The sequence below is a fragment of the Natator depressus genome, chromosome 6 (assembly GCF_965152275.1).
Source record: "Natator depressus isolate rNatDep1 chromosome 6, rNatDep2.hap1, whole genome shotgun sequence".
NCBI lineage: Eukaryota > Metazoa > Chordata > Testudines > Cheloniidae > Natator > Natator depressus.
In genome coordinates this window covers 14,795,618-14,803,332 of record NC_134239.1, presented here as the reverse complement: position 1 = coordinate 14,803,332, position 7,715 = coordinate 14,795,618, and positions in this window count along the sequence as shown.

Genomic DNA, 7,715 nt, shown 5'->3' with positions numbered 1-7,715 from the left:
AGCAAAACCCCCTGCCCTGAGCCCCCTGCTGCACCCCGCAACCCAACCCCCTGCCCTAAGCCCCTTGCCGCACCCCACACCCCTCCTGCACCCCGACCACCTGCCCTGAGCCCCCTGCTGCACCCCAACCGCCTGCCCTAAGCCCCCTGCGGCACCCTGCACCCCTCCTGCACCCCAACCCCCTGCCCTGAGCTCCCTGATGCACCCCGCGGAGTTGGGGTTGGGATTTCGGGAACGGGGTTGGAGTGGGGGCAGGGAAGGGGTGGGAAGAGGCGGGGCAGGGGCGGGGCCTCATGGAAGGGGTGGAGTGGGGGCGGGGCCGGGGCAGCAGGTCAGGGGGTGGTCAGTGGTGCAGCCCTCGGGCCAATGTACTAGTCCTCATGTGTTTGAGTTTGAGACCCCTGATCTAAAGAGAGAGGGAAAGGTGCTTTTTTTTGTTATGGCCACATGCTTGGTGGTAAGGACTTCGCTCAAGGGTGTGAAGTACTGTGGATCTTTTTTCCTGGAAGATTTTGCAAAGAAGTGGGGTAGTTTCTTGCTGTGAAGCCGTGAGAAGGTGGTGATCATCTGCTGGAGCTGTGGGAAGTAAAACCAGGGTGGAGTGAAGTCTAATGATGCCCTAATACCAGCGCTAACAGCTAGAATCACCGTAGATGGGTTTGGAGGTGGAAGCTATGGAGTGCACTCAAAGACTCTGGGATAACACTACCAGCTGCCCCAAATATGAGTGGGGCATAGTAGAGGAGGGAGGGAGGAAGGAACTTTTGAAAGGACACTTGTATTTGGTCATTCACACCAGTGGGGAGGAAGGAGTTGGAGGACACGGCTGAAGATACCATGGGGTAGGAGCGGGTATTTACTTATTATTCACAACTTGGATACAAGGGTTACCATACGTCCGTATTTTCCTGGACATGTCCGGCTTTTTGGTTCTTAAATCGCCATCCAGGAGGAATTTTTAAATATCTAAACATGTCTGGGATTTTGCCATTATTATTTTTCCCCAAAGAAGAGTTGATCATTCAAGAAAGAGAGTGATTGTTGATCCCTCAAGAGAGTGCCTGCTTTTTCTCCCTAGCTCCCAGCACTTGCGCCATGAAACAGGTGTTTCGTGCAGCTGGGAGGGAGGGGGGAGGAGGGGGAATGCGGTGCGCTCAGGGGAGGAGGTGGGGCTGGGGCGGGGATTTGGGGAAGGGGTCCAATGGGGCAGGGAGGGGGCAGAGTTGGGGTGGGGACTTTGGGGAAGGGGTGGAGTTGGGGCAGGGACAGGGGTGGGGGGGTGCGAGCAAATATCCCCCGCCCCCCATGGAGTGTCCTCTTTTTTGAATGGTCAAATATGGTAACCCTATGGATACATATTGTTGCAGTGCTTTCCCAAGATGATGCTGGGTTCCCTTTCCCACCATGGAAGCCCTCCTTGTTTCATACACAGATTCAGGGCTTGAGAGTGGGGAAATATTTGCCTCTTAAGGGTTCCCAGGGAAGATAATTAGCGACCCCAGAAATTCTGGATTGGGGCTCGAGTCTGTGGTATTCACTAGTTTTCTAAAGGAAGGGCTAGATATTTGAACCTGCCCTCATTGCTGCAGACAACACCTGGCAGAAGGGATTACACACCCAGAACTCTTTGGGAGAGTAGGACAGACCCTATAAGGCCGGTTATGGGGCTAGGGGCAGGGCGGGCCCCATGGGGATTGAGCTGGAAAATATTATGCATCCCACTGGGCCCAACGCTGACCCCAGGACTATCCGAACCCTCTCCCTCGGCCCCTGTCCTGGGACAGGAATAGGTCTATGAGGTTCTAGCTGATGGGCCGGCGCCATCCAGGAGGAAGGAGTAGAGAAAGTGCTGGATCAGGCCAGAGAGGAACCACTAACTCTGCTCGTTATGCCTCTCGGCCCACATCTCGTTCAGCATGTCCAGGGTCAAGAGCCTCCTGGCTGGGTCCAGCCTCAGGCAGTAGGGCCCTGCCCCTGTGGTCAGCAGTTGGCTGTCAGGCCCCAAAATCTTGAGATTCTTTACAAAGCAGATGACACTGTGTGTTCTGGTCTGTCTGAGGAGTGTCGAACCCCCCGCTGCCCAGCCCCCACAAGTGTGGGTGAGACTTCTAGGTTCCCAAAACTCCAAAATGTATTAAGGTGATTTGGGCTCCCACTGCTAAAGTTCCTACCCCCACATCTGCCCAGTCTCCATGTGCCCATTAATTCTGCATGGGCTCTAGACAGGGAAGGTTCCTCTCCATCCTGGGCCAGGTAGACGTGATGCAGGGATGGGGAGAATATGGCCACTCCCTGCCCAAGGCCTCCCATGGCTGACGGCAGGAGTGCCCGGTCCACCAGGGGCTGTGGGTGGTGCCCCTTTGGTGGCACGGAATCCATTTGAATCACTTTTTCCTGGCTGAGGATGAGGGGCTTCTGTGCAGGTGCTGAAGCAGGGAGCTTGTACCCCATGATTCTCTCTGCCCCATGATTATTCTTCCTGAGGAAGGCAGGGCTAAGTGCTAATCCCGCGGGGATTCTGCTGGTGCCATAAAGACCCCTGTGCGTGGGCCCTTGCATGGGGTGAAGGACAGAGACAGCTGGCCATATCTTGAGTGATCCTCAGGCTGCCCTGGGGCTCCTTCCCCCACCCTACAGGGGCTGCGTAGTGTGGGCAGACGCTGACCTGATCTCTGGCATGATGCTGGGCTCTGGATGGGGGCAGGGGAAGCCGCGGGACGCCTCACCATCTCAGCATCAATGTTGGGTTGTTGTGGTTAAAGCTCATGTCCGTTTTGGCTGTTGGAGCAGTGAAACGTTGCAAGGCTTATTGTGTGGCAGCGGGCACGGGAACTGTACTGACTGTGCCCTGGACGAGGGGTCACCCTAAGCAAAGCTGCAGCCAGTGGGTAGTGGAGCATGGAAGATAGGGGGAATTTGTCTTTTTCAGCAGAGGCGTGCTCTGGGTCTGGGCCTGTTTGCCGCAGCGTGGAGTGACTCTGCTAAAGACTTTGCAAAGTCAGAAAACTCTTCATTGGGAGGCAGCACCGAGGTGGCTTTTTGCCAAAGTGGCAGAGGGTGGCAGCAGGGCTGAGGGAGCCCTGGGCAGCCCTCCCTTACTCCCTTCAGCAAATGAGGCTGAAATCACCAGAGCTGAGTGAAGTGGTGGAGCCTGGGGGCTGGCCCAGCTGGCATTTCTCAAAGGATAGGGCACAGGCCTGCCTGATACCAGGCTCTAGGACCAGGCCAACAGCTGACACCAAACAGTGAGTGGAGCATAGCAGAGGAGGAAACCACTGCTGAAGGGGCATCTGTTCAGTGGTTGTGGGTGGGGAACTGAATCAGGGGACACAGCTGGAGACACAAAGGGACAGGACTGGGTGTTTACTTACGATTCATAACTACAGATAGGTGAGTTGTAATTGCTGTGCTCTCCCCAGTTGGGTGCTGGTTTCCCCATCCCCTCCAACAAAGCTCTTCTTGTTTCATACACACTCAGCGCTTGTGAGTGAGGAAGTGTTTGCTCTTAAAGTCCCCCCAGGGAAGATATTTAGTGATCCCAGAAAGTTGCGGGGGGGTGGGGTGGGGGGAGGCAGGACGGGATGATTCCAACAGGTGCTATTGGTTACTTTTCAAAAGGAAGCCCTAGATATTTGACCCTGACCTTACTTGCTGCAGACACCACCCTGTAGACTAGGTTATACACCCAGGACACTCTGGTTTTCAGGCCCTCAGTATTTTGACACAAAGCCGACACTGGGAACAAGCAGAACTTTTTTTGGAAAATTTCATTTGAAAACCTGGTTGAAAAACTGTTCTTCTTCGACTAGTGTCCCTATGGGTGCTCCCCTGCACCTCTAATCGGAGATTTTTGGTAGCAGTGTCCCCTTGAGCCCGGGCATGTGCTCTCCCTCCCTTGTGGTCTGCCTGGAGGGTCTTTAGCACTGCACAGGGAACCCCCCTCACTTTCTTCTCTATTGCCTTTGGCCTCTGATGGAAGGAGCAGTTGTCCTTATCTGTGTCATTAGCATAAGTAGTGTTTGTTTTGTTACCTTTCTTCTCCCTAAAAGTACTCAGGCTAGTGTTTTGTTTTATTTTATCCCTTTGGTTTAAAAAGAAAAGAGAGAAAGGAAAAGAACTTCACTTTCCTTTCCTGTCTGGGGGCATCCCCCCCCCCCCCCCCCGCAGGCATCTAGTAGACTCAAAATTATTTTCTATTTCAGTTTAAAAAAAAAAAAGTAAAGACAATGTTCTTATGCATATTCCTCCCTGCTAGAGGATGACACCCCCTACCCAGGGGCTTGCCTGGCTCTCTCTGCTCCAGGCGGTGCCTCTCCTGCCAGGAGTCAGTTCCTGTAATGGCCAGACACTCACTGTGCCTGGGAGACCCTCACAAAAGTGCTGTACCTGCCACACCTAAAACTGCAGCCTCACAGGAGCTGGGAGCTGAAGTAAAAATTCCTCTGTTTAGAGAAAACTCTTCAGTCCGCAGGGGCCTCTGGTGGGTGTTGACCCCTGATCATCCCCGGAGCTCACACTTCAAAAGGGGTCAAGTGGTGAAGAACAGAAGAGAGAGGGAGAAAGGGGGAAAAAAAGCCACCAGGAGACTCCCCCTGGAAAGGCGCCTCCGAGCAACTGGCCAGCCAGAGGGGCGTTCCCCAGCGCGGCCATCTAGGCACCGACCCCCAGCGACTGGCCAGCCAGAGGGGCGTTCCCCAGCGCGGCCATCTAGGCACTGACCCCCAGCGACTGGCCAGCCAGAGGGGCGTTCCCCAGCGCGGCCATCTCGGCACCGACCCCCAGCGACTGGCCAGCCAGAGGGGCGTTCCCCAGCACGGCCATCTCGGCACCGACCCCAGCGACTGGCCAGCCAGAGGGGCGTTCCCCAGCGTGGCCTTCTCAGCACGGATCCCTGCAGAGGAACCTCCTGCTGCTGCTCTGGTTGGGCACCGAAGCTCTGGAAGCTGAAACCTGTGAAGGGGCTTCCTGCTGTGAACTGGCCCTGCTCTGAGCTCTGCTCTCAGCAGGGACAAGAGGCTTCTGTGAGCTCTGTGCTGCTCTGAGCTCTACTCTGGGCAACTACTGCAGGGAGAGGGGACAGTTACGTACCAGCTCTAAAAGAGTGACACAGAGAAGCCCTGCTGTCAGCTCTGCTTCTGCAGGGAGACACCAGAGGCTTCCACCTTCATGCTCTCAGGCAAGGGTATGGTCCCCTAAGGAGAGGGGACAGTTACCGTAGCATCTCTAAAAGAGCGGCATAGAGATACCCTTTGGTACCAGATGCAACAAACCTCCCATCTAGGAAGTGTTCTGCACCTTCCCAACCATTGATACCGACTACAGACACTCCTCTGGGATTCCGGATGGAGCCCATGGTAGCACAGGTACTCTGATACTCTGGAGACCTGTGGCCTCAATACCCAGGGAGAGACAATTACCATATCGTCTCTAAAAAAGTGGCACCAACAACCTTTTTGTACTGGGCAAAACTCTCATTTAAGGAATGCTCTGGCCAACTATCGGTACTGAGAATGTACCGTGGACCCTCCTCTGTGGTACCAAATGGACCCATGGTACTGCATGAGCTCTGGTACCCTGGATACCTGATGATTAGGGAAGAACCACAATCCCCATTACTTGGTACCAGGCCCCCGGTATCGAGCACATCCCGGCACCCAGAATCGTTTTAGCACTGGGCTGTATACTGCCAATACCCCAGTCAGCGGCACCCTCACCCACTGACGAATCTGACACTGGCCAGGAGGAGATCATTCCCTGGCCCCTCAAGGGGGCCCACCACCACACTACAAGGGTCATCCCCAATTCCATCACGTCAGCCGCCCCTGCCTGCCTTCCTGCCTCTCCCTCCCAAGGCCATATTGTAACTCTTCGGGTATATACACACGCATGGCGTGACCGTCTCTCAGGGAGAGTCCACCAGATGATTTGCTACATCCTGGCACCTGAGCCAGGGCAGGAGAAAGCTTTTTCAGAACAGGAAAGAAGGGGAAGAAGAAGAAAAAAAACCCACCTGAAGAGGAAGCTACCTCTTCAGCGCACTTCTCCTCCTCTCTCCCAGATGAGACTGTGCTGCCCACCCCGCATCACTAGGTGAAGATTTCAGAACTTTCTGGATCTTACCAAGAGGGTGGCAGACGAGCTGCAGATTCCCTTACAGGAGGTGGCAGATACACATCACAAGTTGGTGGAAGTTCTGCACACTACCGTCTCCTCTAGAACTGTCCTCCCAATTAATGAGCTGATTCTAGATCCTACCAAAATCATCTGGCAGAGCCAGCCTCCATCGCACCAACCAGCAACAGAGTGCAAAAAAAAAAAACCAACCCTACATCTCTACCCAAAGAGGCAGACTTTGTTTTCAGCATCCGCAACCCAACTCCATCATAGTGGATGTGGTTAATGCATGAAGCAAGCAACATAATGCCAAGTCATCTCCATATGATCAGGCTTCGCAAGATGGCGTAGTCATCGACAACATTACTGTTTAGAGTCATAAATTACCAAACTGTCATGGCCAAAACAATTTTGTTAATCTTGGGAAACCCAGGATGTTTCTGAAACATTACTGGAAACACAAAAAGAACAGATTCAGACCCTTCTTAGAGAAGGTCAGTTAATAGCCAGACAGGTCCTAGAGATACCACTGGATGTAGCTGTTACAGCTGCCCGCCCAGTCTCCATGACAGTGGTACTGAGGTGGGTTGTGGGTTGTTTTTTTGTTTGTTACACCTCTCTAGATTGCCCAAAGAGCTACAGACTTCCAATTTGAAGGGCCAAACTCTTTGCGGAGAAGACAGATTTTCCCTCCACATCCTGAAGGATTCTCGGACCGCACTACACTCCTTAGGAATCTACACTGTGGAACAGAAGAGAAGATATACCTCTCAACCACACCACAGATCACAATCTTCTCAATACTCACCATCTCTGTGCTGTTATGAGCCACAGTGTAAGAGGTCCAGGGCTCAAAAGTGAGAACAGTCTGCACCCCATTTTTTCTCACAACAATAAGTGTATACTGAATTCAGAGGTGCATCAAGATATAGCCACCCTTTGGGGAACCCGGCCTATGGATCTCTTTGCTACTTATCGGAACAAGAAAGGTCCTTGTTACTGCTCCAGGGTCGGCTTGGGGAAACATTCACTGGCAGTTGCCCTCACCTTCCCAGGGGACAGGGCCCACTTGTATGCCTTTTTTCCCAGTTTCCTACCCTATCCAAGATTCTGTTGAAAACGCAACAAAACAAAGCGAGAGTTATTGCGATTGCCCCTCTTGACTATGACAAGTCTGGCTCCCTTACCTGATGCAGATGGCAATATGCCATCCTGTTCCTCTGACGTCAGCCCATTCCTCACCCGCTCTCTCAAAACAATGGGCTGACCCTTCACCCCAACCCATGGGTCCTCCGCCTCCAGGCTTGGATCTTTCTTTGTTCCAAGGCTTAGAAGCAGAATGCTCTGTCAAGCTGAAACACATATTGCAACACAACCACAAGTTGACCACTCCACATACCTATCTACAAAATGGAAACGACTCCAAGTTTGCACCATTCCAAACGGACAGACCCAACCTCTTCTTTCCTCCCTTTGATTTTGCACTACATTTTAAACTCTCACTCAGCTCCCTTAAGGTACATCTCATGGTGAAAATGGCTTCCCACTTGGAGTTTGCTCAACCACTAATGCATAGATTCTTTAAGGGCATTGGGACGCTC